The 17095-nt window shown below is 48.9% G+C and overlaps 1 long non-coding RNA gene across 1 annotated transcript; it reads right to left on the bottom strand.

The window, feature by feature from the left end:
• Positions 1 to 17: 17 nt before the first annotated feature.
• LOC310835282 lies at positions 18 to 17039 on the bottom strand. Its single transcript, XR_014559502.1, has 4 exons — positions 16912 to 17039; positions 16255 to 16454; positions 11474 to 12738; positions 18 to 113 (listed from the first exon to the last, which is right to left on the bottom strand). It is a non-coding gene; the product is annotated as an uncharacterized lncRNA (long non-coding RNA).
• Positions 17040 to 17095: the final 56 nt, after the last annotated feature.

The raw sequence follows: 17095 nt of genomic DNA on the forward strand, positions 1-17095 counted from the left end.
TTGGGCTGCGTTGATTTCCACTTGGAGCCAGTGTGTTCAGAAGTAGAAGACTCGTGGGGATCCTGTCCATGCTGTCCTGATAATGGACTCCTGCACACCTGGGCCTCTGTCCTCTGGTCAAACAAACATACATAACAGAAAGGCGGTGGTCCCTGACTAGTTTCTCACAGAACAAGTGAGACCTTGTTTGTACAGTTCTACAAAGGCTGGAAACTTTTCTAACCCTAAAGCTGGGAATCTGAATTAATGGTTAATTCAGGGGAAACATCTGTATCTCTCTCCCTAATAGCTGTCCATGGCTTTATCTAGCAAAGGATTCTGAACTTTGTGCACAAGGGTTGCCCACACACCCACCCCCTCATAACACCAGGACTCCTGGGCATCCAGTGAAGCTGAAGTCCTTCTCACAGCACATAGCTAAACTATGGAACCTTCTCGCCCATGAGTTTGTGGAATCCTATCAATGGCTGCTGGCCACAGCGGCTCAACGGTTGGAGGCAAGATGCTTTTGCACACTGGTTGCTAGAAACTCTGAAGGGGGAGAATGCTCTTGGGCTCAGGTCCTGTTCACAGGCTTCTTTTGGGCATCTGCTTAGCCGCTGTTGAAACAAGATGCTAGACTAGATGGGCCTTGGAGCGGAGCCAGCAAGGCTGCTCTAAGGTGCTTAATGGCCGCACAGCCCCAGAGGTCTGGTGGGCAACCTCCCCCTAGGAGAGTCCCTTGCTACTCTTAAGATGAAACTCCTGGGTTACTAGGAACACTTTGAAAATCATTAGCTTAGAATGCAGCAAGTATTTCTCAAATCTATCCCACCTAGACCAGAAGGTAGTTGTGGTTCAAAATCTGCCTTGCATTTCTCCAGAACTGAGCAATAGCGCTCAGCTAAAGTTTTGTGTTCAAAGTTTAGCTTGGTTAACATTTTCAGATTGTGATCAGTATTTGCCACAATCAAAATGGGCCTTAGTGCACCTTCTACTCCACTATTTCTTCAGTAAACGTCCTTTTTGCCCTTTTCATTCTTGCTTTTTGTTCCCCACCCTGCTTCCCCAGGCCAACTGATCAAAATTCAGTACTTATTGAGCAAAATAAACAGCTAGGCAGAAACTGAAGAGGGTACAAGAAATAATAATGTATGTTGCTCCTCGAGCTCCATGGAGGCAAATAGAATAGCATTGAAACACATTTAAGCATCAAAGAGAGAAGCATGGGTCTCCCATGTTTAGCTTGAGCATTATGGCAGCCTCATAGCTGTCAACCTTACCCTTTTTTGCGGGAAATTCCCTTATTCCAGCGCCATTTCCCGCTGCTGTCCCAGATTATTAGATATCCCATAGACTGTCCCCGAGACAGGTGAGGCTGCTGATCCCTTATTTTTGAGGCAGCTGATCCCTTATTTTCAAATCTGAAAGTTGACAGATATGGGCAGCCTGTAGGGCTGTTCCCTTGATGCAAGGACACTTCAAGGACAGGGCTCAGCAGTGTTGTTTCTCCTTAACTGAGCTTGCATGGCAGGTGGGGGGGGAATCAGACTGAGGGCCACAATCCCAGCTGTGCAACTATCCAGGGGCTACCTGTAAGTGGTGGGTGGGACAAAAGGCAAAGGTGGGTGGAGAAATAAACCCGTTTTTAACCTTTGTATGGGAGGCTGCTATCTACCAACACTTGTGTAGCCAACTCTCCATCTAGGCATCCAAGAGGCAGAGTTCAAGGATGCAGGCCAGCTTGGCAGAAACACTCAGGGAGGCTGAGAGTATGAAGTAGAATGGAAATTAGTGTGGAATTTTTTTTGGGGGGGGAGGGAGGGAGAAGAGTCATATTTGGTACAGAGAAACCTGTGCCTGCTAGTGAAAAGGACTACAGGGGGGGGGGGGGATAAGAATTGGTCCTTTCTGTTTAAAAGCCAGTGCATTTTCTCTTCCTGACAATATGCGTGACTAGCTCGTCTCTCTACTCTTAGGGCACTTCCAGGTGGCCTGATTTTTTATTTTTAAGCATTTGTCCTAATTGGTTTCTGGGGAAGTTAAATGGTGCATCAAAGCAAGTGCTGCCCCACACTTTCCAGTGCACTTTCCCATTACCTCCCTTAATGCAAAAAGGCCAGTCGTTTGAGGAAGTGGGGTTGTTGTGCAAAACTTCCCAACCCACTGTGATTGCCCAATAAGAATTTACTGGTGTGTGGTTGTCTCTATTTTTGGGTGGGATTCAGTCCAGAAGCGCCCTTGCTCAGCTGAAATTGTAAGCAAAGCCTACAACCAACCAACATTCCATGCTGGCTCTCTCGAGTGGGGTGGAGCGGGGCTCATTCACCATATATGCATCCCCCTAATAGTAGGGTTGTGTATATGCTGCATTTCTGTGGAAGTGGGGGAAATAATATGGAATGTAGTGTTTGGCAGAGTTTTTGGTGGTTTTCCATTTTGACAAGAGGGGAAGCAACTTTCTATCGTCTTTGATTGCAAAGATAATGCTTAATAATATGTGGGCAAAGGTTGCTGAAATCTCAGAAGCCTTCGCATAGTTGAATTGAGTGGGTGGGGGCTTCACTGCTTATTATGTCATTACTTTTCCCTGAGTTGCAAAATGAAAATTATGCAAGGTAAGAAAACTTGCATATTTGTATAATTTAGATGGGGAGGGGGTCTATAACTTATCTTGGCACGGAGTTCAGCTCTGCTTGCTTGCAACCCCAATTACATTCCCTCCAAGTCAGGGGCCCCCTTCAGATGTTGTTGGAGTCCCATCAGCCCTTGACAGTAGAACCAGTAGTCAGAGACAATTGGGAGTCCTAACATCTGGGAGGCAACCCCTAGATGATGAGAAGTAAACCCCCCCCCCAACAGTGCAGGACGTAGTGAACTGCTGGAATGTATTTGCAGTGTTTGCTTTCTTTTTACATATACATGCAAGAACATAAGTAGGAGATGCTTCTGCAGAAGATGTCCAATCCCTCAAACTCTGCTCCCAGTTTTCTACCCCTTGGGATGTAGCACTTAGTTCATCCTCGCCTTGCATGTGCTCCCCCCAGAGCAAACTCTCTCCTTCCACGTGGCTTCACCTTCTCAAAACACTGGTGGCTGCGGAGGATTGCCCAGCTACTCAGAACATGAATGCTAAGGCTCCTGGCCACTAATTTGCAAGTTAGCCAATCTCAAGCACTTTGCCAAAGCCCTGGGAGTTAAGCTCTGTCTATTCTGGTTTCATGTGTGAATATATGATTTGATGTACTCACTAAACCTATTTTTAAACAATCTCATTCTGCTACAGCGGAAAGAGGCACAGTATGGCTGTGATCTGAGCTCACACCACTGTGGGAACTCAGTAGCTGACCGTTTAATAAGCAGGCTGGTGTTGGAGGTGCTGAGGCTGCAGCTGCCTGTGGTTCATTATGGCCAGCGGCTCTACCTGTGCACAGCACGAAGGCCTCTACCGTGCAGGGGAAACTTCAGTGTGCCTAGCTATGAGCTGGCAGGTTTCACATCTTTGCACCCTGCTGTTTCCTGGCTTGCCACCCAGCAGCAAATTCCAGGGGAAGGGCCACAGCTCAGGGGTAGAGCGTCTGCCTTGCATGCAGAAGGTCCCAGGTTCAATCCCCAGTGGCACCTCCAGGTAGGACAGGGAGTGGACCCTGCCAAGCTGCTAGCAGTCAGTGCAGGGGCGGAGCAGGGTGTGTGTGTGCCAGCAGGGCAGTGGCCCAGAGCACGGAGTTTTGACCTGGTGTGAAACAGGTGCCTCCGGTGCTCCCCTCCTGGCATCAGAGGAAGCAACGCTTAGGGTGGCCATAAAAGTTGTTGAGCTCCCCCTGCCCTTTTGAGCCAAAGTTGTTGAGCTTTCTTAGTTGTGGAACTGTTTTAAAGGAAAGCTGGCAAAAATGACACGGCTGACATGGATTGCCGTATGTCTGGATTTCCCCAGACATTTTGATGATTTCTACCTGGACACTAGAGGGACACGGGTGGCACTGTGGGTTAAACCACAGAGCCTAGGGTTTGCCGATCAGAAGGTCGGGCCACATGACCTGGAAGCTGTACGCCGGCTCCCTTGACCAGTAAAGCGAGATGAGTGCCGCAACCTCAGAGTTGGCCACAACTGGACCTAATGGTCAGGGGTCCCTTTACCTTTACTTAGGTGAAGGACTGCAGGTCACCCCTGCCATTCCCACCCCCTGCCCACCCCCTGTTCCTCCTAAGTGAGTCAGGCCAATTTTAATTTGCTTACTGGTGTGAGGAGGGCACTCTGTACTCCCCCCAAAATGGGTTTATTTTGTAACATTAATCCATGTTGCCTTTTAAAAGAAAAACAAAAGGCAGTAGTCAACTACCAGGGGAAATTCATGCTGAGTATATCCATTCTGAACGAAATCAGCCCTGAGTGCTCACTGGAAGGACAGACCCTGAAGCTGAGGCGCCAATACTTTGGCCGCCTCATGAGAAGAGAAGACTCCCTGGAAAAGGCCCTGATGTTGGGAAAGATGGAGGACACAAGGAGAAGGGGACGACAGAGGACGAGATGGTGGGACAGTGTTCTTGAAGCTACCAGCATGAGTTTGACCACACTGCAGGAGGCAATAGAAGACAGGAGTGCCTGGTGTGCTCTGGTCCAGGCGGTCACAAAGAGTCGGACACGACTAAACGACTAAACAACAACAACATATCTGGTTAAACGAAGAGGAGTGCTGCCACACAGCCAAGCTGGACCCAGGACCTTCTTATTTCTGCCACAACAAATGTCCCTGGTGTTTTGATCTGCCTGCCCAAGGAACCAAGACTTCTGCCCCCCCGCCCCCGTGATTATGCATTGAGCAGGTGGGGCAGGCAGCTGTGGTTTGGGAAATGTTGCCTCTGACCAATTTCTTCCCTCCCTCTCTTTGTACTGTCAGAGACCCCTCCCAGCATCTGCCCTGCTGTGGCTTTTTTGACTTCCTCTGTGCCAGAGAGCTGAGGAAGCTTTGCTGCTTGTTGTCTGCCAGCTAGGTGGAACCAGCTTGCAGCAAGTTGAATGCGGCAGGAGGTTTTTTTGGAGGGGGCGGTGGAAGCTGCTCACTTGCTCAGTCCATGAGCAGCAGCTCTGCCCCCAATGCTCGCAGTTGCCAATAATATTCACACATGAGAGGGGTTCACAGCTCGCTGAAAGCCACTTTGTAACCTGCAAACTGTTTCTGTACATTCCCACATTTCACAAAAGGATGTGGAATCTACACCTTTCAGATGCTGAGTCAAATCCTCATCAGAACCAGCAAACATGGCTGATGGTCATGGATGATAGGAAGTGCAGTCCAAAAACCTGCAGCCTTTCTCAACCTGTGGGTCCCTAGATGATGTTGAACTACAACTCCCATGATTCCTAGGTCACATGACCAGTTGTCAGGGATGATGGGAACTGTAGGCCAAAAACATCTGGAGACCCAGGGTTGAGAAAGGCTGGGAGGATCACAACCTCCTCATCTCTTTATTTGGTAGGAGGATAATTAATTTTTCTGAGTGTAGCAGCACCTGATCATTCTCTCCATGCAATAAAAAATACTTCTCCTGCTGACTGACTGCTGTTAAGGACACGGGAGCATGCCAGACTGATATTTTTTTTTTAAAAAAAAATTATGGTCAGTTGACAATCCTACCCAGTGGTAGAAAATGCACCCTGTAGGCGCTTGCTTCTTTCAAGGGAGCCTTGGCGTTTCCAGAGCAAAGGCCTGCTGGAGGGGAGAACCTTCCTCACTCTCCTGCAAAGCGCTGCCTCACTTTGCATTGTAGGCATAGGAAGGTTCTTTCCTCCCCCCTTGCCTTAGGCTAAGGGTTTTCCAGGAAGGGTGTGAGCTTAACAGCAGCCATGCAGATTGCTCAACGGGTTATTGTGGCAGCTCTGCAGTGATTCAGACGCCTATCTTGCAGAGTTCAGCAACAGCTGCCAAAGTTGTCTTTCAAATCAGCCCAAGCCCCGCTGGCGCCTGCAGATTGCGAGTGTGTTTAAGGCAAACAGTATCTCAGCCCTAGACACCAACAGGGACACCAGGGATTTCTCCTGTGCAAGCCAGTTAATTGACCATACATTGAGTGTGTACAGGAGAATTTCCAAGGGGTTGTCTCCCAAACTAGGTGTCCTAAATCAGCGGTGGCCCTCCAAATGCTGCTGGACTCCCAACTCCCATCATCCCTGACCATTTGGCCAGGCTGTCTGGGGCTGATAGGAGTTGTAGTCCAACAACATGCAGAGGGCCAGAGATTCCTTACCACTGCCAATCCAGGGTTAGCGTAATCTATATGCTGACTCTAAGAGACCTAAGGCAGCTTCCATAAGATACACATTCAGGACCCACATAGGAATTCCTCTCTCCCACCCACTTCAGTCCCATTCTAATTCAAAATGTATGAAAATATGAAACTCCCACAACCCTGACTTTCTGTCCAGTATGTGTTGCTTTGCAAGTTCTGTGATGGACAAAGGACCTTTGTTGGGAAGGAAACAGCATTTTCCACTTTTAAAAAAATGTTTCCGTATGAAGATGTCCTCCTTTTAGGATTGTGTGTGTTGGTATTTGGTAACTAGGGTGTCCTGGACAAGATGGGCATGGGACATTTCGGGCTTCTAGATGGGGAAGCACTCGAACAGGCTTTTGGTAGACCCTGTGCATGTTCCAGACATCTTTCTGCATGATAATAGAGAAAGCATTGACTGAAAATTCTATAAAATCAAAGAGAAAGAGCGCCTCATCTTCCATCAAGAGTGCTGTAACAAGCCATTCTGGAACAGTGTTTGAAGTTGTGGATCATCATCATCTGACTTAAAACAGGGGGGAAAGTAATTTCTATACCTTAAAAAAAAAAGAAGTCCTGTAACAATGGGTAGATTTAGCAAGCAGCTCAGAAACAGAGCTCACAAACTCCACTGCAGAATGCTTGGTTGTTTTATCAGGGTATCTGAGGTCAAGATGAATGGGCTCTGCTCTGCTCCCTAGCAAAAAATATTCCACAACCCTTTTATTAAAAGCATATTTGAGATGAAAGTTCAGGTGCCAATTTAGCCTGGTTTAGTGGTGCCAGGATTTACTTTGATTTGGACACCACTTTGCCATTGTAGGGACCATTTACTAAAGATCAGAAATATGGTGAGCAAGCAGTAACGTGGATTTGTTGGTGTTTTCTCTCTCCAGCTTCCCCAAAATAGCAGTAAAGCATAATACACTCAAAAGCAGGTCACAGAGCAGGAGCCAAAGCCAATGCCCATTCAGTATCAGCTTGAGCATACTTCCAGACAACTTGTTCACTGAACATTCACCCCGATTTGTTTGCAGGGAAATTAAAGGGTCAAAGCAAGTGTTTTCCCACACTCTCCAGCACTTTCCTTATCAGGTAAGTGAAGTCTTTGGGGGAAGCAGGTTTGTTGCACAAGACCTTGAAAACAACTTTAATTGTGCAGCCTGAAATTTGCCAGGATGCAGAAGCACCCCAGGACTCTTACCAGAACAGAAACCTTGGGGCCTTAGAAACCTAGCAACTCTAGGGTTGCAGCGCTCATCTCGCTTTATTGGCCAAGGGAGCCGGTCATGTGGCCAGCACGACTAAGCCGCTTCTGGCGAAACCAGAGCAGCGCACAGAAACGCCGTTTACCTTCCCACCGGAGTGGTACCTATTTATCTACTTGCACTTCGTGCTTTCAAACTGCTAGGTTGGCAGGAGGAGGGACTGAGCAACGGGAGCTCACCCCGTTGCAGGGATTTGAACTGCCAACCTTCTGATCGGCAAGTCCTAGGCTCTGTGGTTTAACCCACAGTGCCACCCACATCCCGTCCTTTGCCTAGGCACTTCTAAAAATTAAACACAGACTCCACCGTATTCCAAGAACACAGCCATGTGTTAAAACAACCTGTAATGAGACGTCCACTTCCCACACCCAGATCCAGGAAGACCAGGGCTGCATCTGACAAAAAGAGCATCCATCCTTTATGCCAGGTGTGGGGAAGCTGTGGCCCTCCAGATGTTGCGGAACTACAATTCCTATCGGCTGCTGCAAGCATAGCCAATGGCCAGGGAGGATGGGAATTGTAGTTTAGTCTGGTCTGGGGAGCCAAAGGTTGTCTGGGCCTGCATTGTGATCTCTGGAACAGTGGTGCCCCCTTCATTTAGATCAGCCTGAGCCAGCCTGGCGTTGCCCAGGTGATGTGTGCAGCTCTCCTCGTCCCTGGCCATTGCCCATTCTGGCTGGGGCTGATGGGAGCTGGTCCAGTCCTGTATTGTGTTCTGCAATGTGAGTAAGCTACCAGGGAGGCAGCAAGGCAACAAGAAGTCTTTGTGGGGAAAGAGATATATAAACATAAGGAAAAAAGTTTGGATTCCAATTCTTGGCCTTGTCAAAACGTGTTCTGGAAAGGAGTCAGGAAAGAAGATCAGAGGCAGACATGACATTTTTGCAAGAGGAAACTTAGAAGCTCCTGGATTTTGTTCGGTCCAAGTGTAATTCCCTTCCCGGAGGTTGAGCTCTGAACAACATTATTACAGCAAAAGCCAGCTAGGCAGGCTCCCAATTGGCTAATACCAATCATCACAAACCCCCTCTCCCATCCTCAAGCCCCCTATTCCCAGAAGAATTGCTTTTGGCTTTTGTTGTTGCTACATTCCTCCTCTTGTTGCTTTTGATGTTGAAATAAAATAGAAGGGGCAATCCGCTTGAAGGATTGACAAAGGGAGCATGACTGACGGGCGAGTCAGTGTTCAATGCTCCAAGATGCACATTTGTCACTTCAGTTGCAAAACCAGGTTCACGCCAAGGCTGAAGGAGCAACTGTAAGCTCTCTTTTATGCCCTCCTCTCTCACACCACCCCAACAACTTTCTGTGCCTTCCAGGGCAGACTTTCCAACAGCTGCTTACAAACCCCCTGCTATATAGTGCAAGTATCCCCAGCTCCTAACCTGATTTCTCACTCCTTCATCTGCCGAAAGGGGAATGATAAAACTGACCAGCCTCACAGGGCTGTGCTACAAATGACCGAAATACTGCCTATGAAGATATTTGAGCACTAAAAAGAAATCCCGTGTTAATTATACTTTGACACTTTGTTTACAAGCTGTACTGGAGGTTAATTTAGAGTATGGTTACTAGACGTCCCCATTTTCCCAGGGACAGTCCCCGGATTTACAAATCTGTCCCCGGACAAAATCCGTTCCCGGAATGTCCCCGGATTTCATTTAATGTTCCCGGATTTATATTTTAAGTGTTGTAGATTTATTAGTAGGCAATGAATGTTGCATGATTGGTTCAATGGCATAAGGCACATCATATGGGGATTTCCAGCGAGGCAAAATGGCGGGTGCCACGGCAGCAAACAGCTCCTGAAGCCAGCCAGAACCAACTGCGCTACCAGGCTGGCTCCAGGCTGCTGAGACTGCCGCTGCCACTGCCACTGCCGAGGGGGAACTGGGGACACCCAGCGCGTCAACTGAGGGAACTGCTGACACACACACCCCGCGACCCAAATCAAGCCGCGAGCCAGAGTGCCCGGCCAACCAGCTGACTGCCCAGCGGCACTCCGGGGCCAGTAAAAAACGCAGGGAGAAGGAGAAGGAAGAGAGAGAAAGAGGAAGGAGAAAATGGAGGAGAGCCCTGACCTTGCCATGCCGCTGCCATGAGGAGGAGAGGCAGGAGAGCACCGGGAGGGCAAGGGCACATGGCCGAGCCCAGGCCTGACCCGAGCCTTCTCCATGGCGGCTAGCACTCCAAGACAGCAGGCCGAGGCCCGGAGGAAGGCTGCACGACAGAGGAGACCACAGAAGAGAAGATACGTCTTCTCTTTTTTAAAAAAAATATTTGTTATTTTTTTTTTTTTTAAGTGTCCCTGGATTCTTTGAAAAAAATCTGGTAACCTTAATTTAAAGGTATTGTTTGTGCATCGGAATGCTAGGCTGCCTACATCCTGCATTTAAAGCAACTTTAAAAAACATGACCCCCAAAGCATCCCGAGAGACAGTTTGTTCAGGGCTGCTGGGAATCGTAGCTCCGTGAAGAGTACACTACAGTTCCCAGAATTCTTTGGAGGGAAAGGCATGTGCTTTAAATGTGCACAGCCCTCGTCTCTCCCCGCTGATGCCTCCTGCAGACGGACCCTCTCCTTGGGTGCCCCCTTGCTTGCTTCCGCGGCAGGCCTGACTCGAGTTCTGATGGCGCCAGTCCCAAACCTCTCGCGCCATGGATTTGTGGAGCCTGCTGATGATGGCTGTCAGAGCTTAAGAGAGGCCAAGGTGAGCTTAGGGTTTAGCTCTCCTGGGACGTCTTGGCTGGCTTGGCGCAGAAACGATGCTGGCACCCAGGGCAGCGGCTCAGGAGCGTCCTGGAGAGCGATGCTCCACAGCTCAGATATTCAGATATTCCCTTCTTTGGGCATCGCTCCCTCTGGCAAGCGGAGCGCTTGGCTCGGAAGGCTGCACCTCTCGCCTGCCTTTCCGGCTGCAGTTCACGCCAGAAGGAGGGGCGTTCCACTGCATTAAGCCCTTGTTCTTGGACCCTGATGCCACCAGCTGGGCAGGATTTCTCTCGTTAGTGTCCTTGTTCTCTCTCACACATATGCAGACACACAACCACAACCCCTGGCCTTCCCCGGACCTGCTGCCTAGATTTTTTCAAACAGCTGGACAATTTCAGCCGGTCTTGTGGAAATGGAGGAACAAGATACTTCCTCTGGACAGCTGTAAGCAGACCGCAGCACCCCCTTCACAAACCAATTTCTTGCCACTGCTGCCCCAGAGATCCCAGATGGGCTTTCGCATCGGCCTTTAAGAGCAGCATGCATGGCCACCTGGTTCTCCGCACTGGAGGACAAGTCGCAACTGCTGAAGTTCTTCTTCCAAGGGGACAGTTGAGGGTGCCATTTTATATGCAGTGTTGCACCCTGGGACATGTGCCGTGCCCACATGGGAGACGGTGGAGGTGTAGGCCTGGTTCCAGCATGAGGCCAGGCTTGCACTCTGGGCTGGCCCTCTTGACTCGGCTCAGTGCACGGGAGGCCATTTCGCTGCCTGAGGCGAAGCAGAAGGGGACAGCCTCCACCACCAAAGCCTCGCTTACTGAGGTGGTGTGACGGCAGCTTGCGGGTTCTGCCCAAATCTCACCAGAAGCCAACGCTGCAGCCAGTGGGGCCCCACCCCACTGGGATTCTGCCTCCCGAGACAACCTCTGCAGTCGGCCTCATGGGTGGGTCGGCCATGACTACAGAGGCAAAGCACCCCAAGGAACAGGGGCCAGGTCCCTCACAGGACTTGGTTTGTGCTTTATACCCTCCTTAGAAACCAGGCCAGACTATTTGGCTGTGCGCACACTGACCTTTAAAACCCACTCTGTTCCTCAGAAAAGGATTTGGCCACTGTGGTTTATCCGTCAGAGTTACAATTCCAAGAAACCCTTAACAAACTACAGCACCCAATATTCTTTGAGGGAAATAGTGTGCTCTAAAGGTACAGTGTAGAAGCAACCATTGAGCCCAGCATTACCTGCTCTGACTGGCACCAGCAGCTATCCAGTACTTTGGCAGCGAGGGGCCTGATCCTCTGCCACCAGCTACTTGGTTGTCTGCATCTAGAGCCTTCCGCATGCAACACATGTTCTCGGTCTCTGACCCATAGCCCTGCCCCCACTTCAGACCTTCTCTGAGGCGTGCATGCCAAAATGGTGGACCAACATTAGTTTTAAAAAAGCGGAACCTGCAACAATGTTTTGCAGCATGGAATAATGCTGTTCAGAGTTTCTCCCCTCCTGAGCTTTCCATTTTTGCCAGCAGTCTGCTGGCATTCTGCGGTCACTGAGCATGCTCAGTGGAGCTTGGGCTGTTTGGGGGCAAGGGTGGCTGGCAGAAAGGGGTACAGTGGCCCCTGGTCTCTCATCAGCCACCTCCCTGAGCTTACTGGAGGGTGAAGGGTAAGGTAGCAGGGAGGGCAGCGCAGGAGGGGTGCCGTAGCACGAGCGCTGGATTGGCTTCACCACCCCTTAGAGATTTCTAACAAAATAATTGTTTGCACTTCCACAAACCTTTGGGGTTCCCCCAAACCCACTGACACTTCCCTTTGTGCAGAGGGTGCTGTTCTGGTTACGTTAGGATCCACAGTCAGCAAATTCAGGGTTGGTTCAGCGTTCAGTGTTGGCATATAAGCTCTCCAGGTTTAGCGGAGAGCAAAAGGTTAAAGGTTAGGTTCAAAAGATGGTCTGCACATGCTGATAGAGGAGCGAGCACATTTATGTAGGTGATCTCATTGTGCCCAACATTGCAGGCAATGCCCATTTTACAGATGGATAACAGAGACTTAAATACTTGAGCACACCCAATGAGTCCATGGCTAAACTAGAAGCTGAGCTCAGACCTGAGAGATCTGAGTCAAAAGCATGATCTGCTGGCTCTGGATCAAGCAACACTCTGCTCCTCTTCCCCTGTGATGTCATGATGAAATGGTTGCAGTTCATTCCCAGCAAGAGAGGCAACGTCCCCTGCAGAAGAACAATGCTCTATTTAAAGAAGCCAATTCCTTGGAAAGCAGGTCAGAGCCACATTCTTCCTTCTCCAGACTGACAGACATGTAGACTGTTGTACCACAAGTTACAAGGAGCCATGGGACAATGGCAATCATAACCCGACTTGCCTGGGAGTAAGCCCACTGAATTCAATAGGACTTACTTCTCAGGAGACACAGGTGGGGTTGTGCTGCAAGACATTATCAGTGGGCTCTAAACCATTATAGGCTAAAGAGCATTTTTCTTAAAGAATCTGAGGAAGGAAGGAAAGACAAAACTGCAGGAAAGTTACGTAGTTATTGTTGTTTAATTCCTAAAACCAAAACTCTGGTGTCTAAGCTTCAAAAGCCTACAAAATATTTTTTCTTAAAAAGGATCTGAACAAGGAAAGGCAAAACTTGCATGCAAGTTACAAAGCTCTTGGTTTTCAAAAATTCCTAAAACCCTGACTCGTCGTATCCCTTCTCCTCCACCACACCAGAAGACTTTTAAGATAAAACAGAAATGCAGATGGGGTTCTAAAAGCATTTAAATATATATATAGAAAGCAAAGCAAACCACAACCAGTTTGTGCTTCGAAATGTGCAGAAAAGAAAACATCCTTCAGTCTCCTCCTGACAAACCCCGAGAAGCCACATTCCTTCAGATGCCCTTAGCCTGAGCTGCTGGGCTTTGGGGAGTTTCCGCCCAGTCACAAAGGACCCTCCCCACCCGCCACAACCTCTCTCACCCCTGCAAGGCAAGGGTTAATGGCAATCGCTCCTCGCCATCTAAGGGCAGCAGAAACCCAACCCCGTCAAAAGCCATAAAAGTCCATTTTCAGGAGCGAAAAGAAGGCTGTGATTTATTCCCCTTCTCATAAATAACAGTGTTGAATTAAAGGATTAAGGAAAAGGAGACCTATTCTGGGAAGATGGGACTCTGAACAAAGAACCGGGCGCCAAAACAGGATTCAGGACGCCTAGTCAAGAATAATTAACACAGAGATTAGTTGGCACCTAACAACATGTCCTGTGCCAGTCTGCTGTATGGGTTTTTTTCTTTTTAAGTAATAAAAGGTTAATTTTCCTTGCATCTTCTGGTTTTTGATTGCATGGTTGGGAAGACTTCTAAATGGAGCTGTGGCCAAGGGTCTCTCAAATTTCTCAATCCCAGTTGTGGGACTTTTTGGAGTGGGGTGGGGTAGATTTCACATAATTCTCCAGGAGACAGAGAAATCCTCCCACATTTTCTCAGGTGTAGGACTTGTCATTAGCAGTGGCCGTGGCACTGCTCCTTTACCTTTTTCACACAGTTCCTTTCTCTTTTTTTCTTAAGGGGTGTTGCTGTTGTTGTTGTGACAGTCAGGGGCAAAACAAGGCTTCATTCCACCAGGGTCAACGACCCAGTTTGGCACCCTCCCATGTGCATTTGCGTTCACACGCAAGCTGAGAGCCTCAGTGGCACCGCCTGGACTAACTTGGTTAGCCCCTCCGTGGCTCTGGTGACAATAACAGCACTTTTACTAGCTGCCATGCCACCATTATGCATCCTTCACAGAGTCCTGGACCGAGTCCTGGGATTCCTTTTTTGTGCTTTAAATGTTTGGTGCTTATGCAGCCTGAGACCCAGCAACTGGCTTGCCTGCCCTGCCCCCACCATTAATTCCCACTCCCAGTAATTCTGCAAACACAGGCCCTAGCAGAGGCTGATCTGTTAGGGGAATGGGGCACTGCCCCAACAACCTCAATCAACCCCCCACCTGCCCTCCCTTCCCTCTCCCAGCCTCTCCAGGGGGCAGCACTGCCTGCCAGGTTTCTCCTCCTTGGTCCCAGCATTGCTCCTTGCACACTCCGCAGGGTGAAGGATGGTGGGGGGGAACTAGAAGGAATTGTCTCTGCCAGTTGTGGGTTCTCTGGCGCCACCTACTGTTGGGCTCCCTGCCTCCCACCCAACCAGTCCCAATGGACACCAGTCAGCCATAGCAGGTCCTCAGTTCTAACTAGCAGCCCAGTTCCTCACTATTTTAGCAGCCTGACTAAGGGGTGCAGCTGGGGCCTCAGGCATTAGAGTTTGGGTGCCACTAACGTGATGGACAGACCCATCTGACCCATGGAGCACAAATCCATAGCTGAATCCCCACAGAGATGAACAGGAGTTGTGCAAGAACAATGCCTGCTCCTTCACTGTAGTGGATGTTTTATCTTGGGTCCCAATACATCTGGACCAGCCCATTTCCAGACCCATCCTATCCACTTTATTCAGTTTCTGAGAGACACCTGGTGGCAATAGCGAGGAACTGCATATATCACTTTCTTCAAGTTGAAGCAAATGTTTGCATCTGTATCAGGAGTAGCCAACATGATCCCCACTGGATGTTGCAGGACTACAACTCCCATCATCCCTAACCACAAGCCATGCTGTCTAAGGATGGTGAAAGCAACACTTGGAGAGCACCACATTGGCTATCCCTGATTGGGGGATCTTTGGATTGTGGTTATGAGAAGAAACAATGATCAGGAAAGTATCAGCTGCACAAAGTCTGGCATGTAGGTGTGCACAGAAGAATGGGTTGGAGGGCTGAAGGAACTTTATCCTTAGGCACTGGTGATGGTAGAACACCAGACACCCTGGCTGGAACCCTCAGGCTCAGATCCCATTCTGAAATGGTGTGGAAAGGCAATTGACTCCATAACCCTCCTTAGGGCAGGAGATGGTGTGGATCAGATTACAGGAATATCCTGGTCTGGTCACTGTTCATTTCCTGACTGGTTTGAGCCTTAAGAGGTATGCTCTCTCCAAAGGTCCAGTCTTCCTTAAGAAACTGAACCCCCTGAAGGGACCCCTCAATATTCTTATTTCAGGAATAAAGGCAGAACAGGTGGGGTGGGGATGATAGCCCAATTCTCTCCAATGCAAGTAGGTGCATATCCCATTCTTCTAGATCCAGGTTCCTTCTTAACACGAAACAAGAACTTGGGAGACTTGGGGCACTTGTGGTCACACCACAATATTTTCTCCTCATTGCCTCTCAATGTTGCTGAAAGCTCCACCTGTGGAACTTCTGTTTTTCTGGCAGCTGTTGAGAGAAAAAAACTCCACCAGAAAAAAGATGTCAGGGCTCCCATTATTGGCACCTGCCCTGCAACACTCCTTGTGGGTAAAATTAGATGGCTTTGTAAAGTAAAGCCAGAAATGGATTGTTGGTTGGTATGTACCTCAGCATTAATAAGGTTTGTCTATATAAGTTCACTCCCAAATAACTGGATGATGTTTCTATGATAGCATTCACTAATTCAGACCCTCCAAGTGTCCCTATTCTCCAGGGATGTCCATGATTTAGAGAAGCCGTCCCAGTTTATGATTTCATCCCAGAATGTCCCACTTTTGCTTAGGATGTCCCTATTTTCGTTGGAGAGTATGGAGGTATCCCCGAGCCGTCTGAAGGCAATCCTGTATAAGGAAGTGCTTTAAATGTTTAATGTTTTATTATGTTTTTATATATGTTGGAAGCTGCCCAAGAGTGCTGGGGCAACCCAATCAGATGTGTGGGGTATAAATAGTGAAATTATCATTACGGAATGGGACGTCCCTATTTTCATCGGATAAATGTTGGAGGGTATGCTAATTAGCATTTAGTTCAGTGCCCTGCTGTATCTTCCCTGCGATTGTCTTTGCTCCTGGGAGAATGGAAATTTAAACACCTGTGGCACTTATGCTTCTCCAACTGCTGGAGGCCTCTCATCAAATTGGGGAGATGGAGAAAATACAGTTTTTGTTTCAGACTTACCTCCTTTAAGCTGGTTACAAATTATTTCTCTCCACCAGGCATAATATGCATGTGCCTCCAGATTTCCACATGTGATTTGTGGTCACTGACTCAATCAGAACCCCGTCTGCAGTTTCAATGTGTCTCTTTTAGGCGCTTTACTGTAACCATTAGGCTCCATCTTTCACTTCTTATAGACCACACACTTCCTGCATGAGAAACTGTGTATAGGAAGTGCAAATACTCCTGCAGAAACACACACTTTTAACTTAGGAGTGCATCTCTTTGCAGAAAACAACTCCAACTCCCATCAGCCCCGACAAGAACGGGCAAAGGCCAGGAACGAGGAGAGCATTTCAGCTCCGGCACAGGTTTGCCACTCCAGTGAGAATCAGGCCTTGGGCACAGATGCTGTTGGAATAAATAGAACACCCACTGTTCCTGACTACGAGCCAAACTGTTGGGCCGATGGAAGTCTGAACCCAAGAACCTTGGGATCAGCAACTGGGAACCACAGGGCCAAATCCGCCCCCCTGTGCTGCACCAATGAGAGAGCAGAGCGAGAGAGAGGCTGCCTCCGCCAGCCTATAAAACTGTGACCGCCCGCCTTGACCAATTAGGCACAGTTACACAACTTTCATCCCAATGCATATCACAAAGTGGATCTCATTGGCTTACCCTCATACATATCCATCCCGCCCATTCGTCTCCTTTGTCCAATGGGCAGGGCCAGGCAGCCAAGGATGACCAATGACAGAAAACGTCTGACCGCAGAAGCGACGTCCAATCAGATGCTTCCGCCTGAGTTATTGGCCGAAGGAAGTTCGGCGCGAAGGAGGGAATATCCTGGACAAGAGAGGCT

The sequence above is a fragment of the Podarcis gaigeae genome, assembly GCF_964106915.1.
Source record: "Podarcis gaigeae genome assembly, chromosome: 17".
NCBI classification, from domain to species: Eukaryota; Metazoa; Chordata; class Lepidosauria; order Squamata; family Lacertidae; genus Podarcis; species Podarcis gaigeae.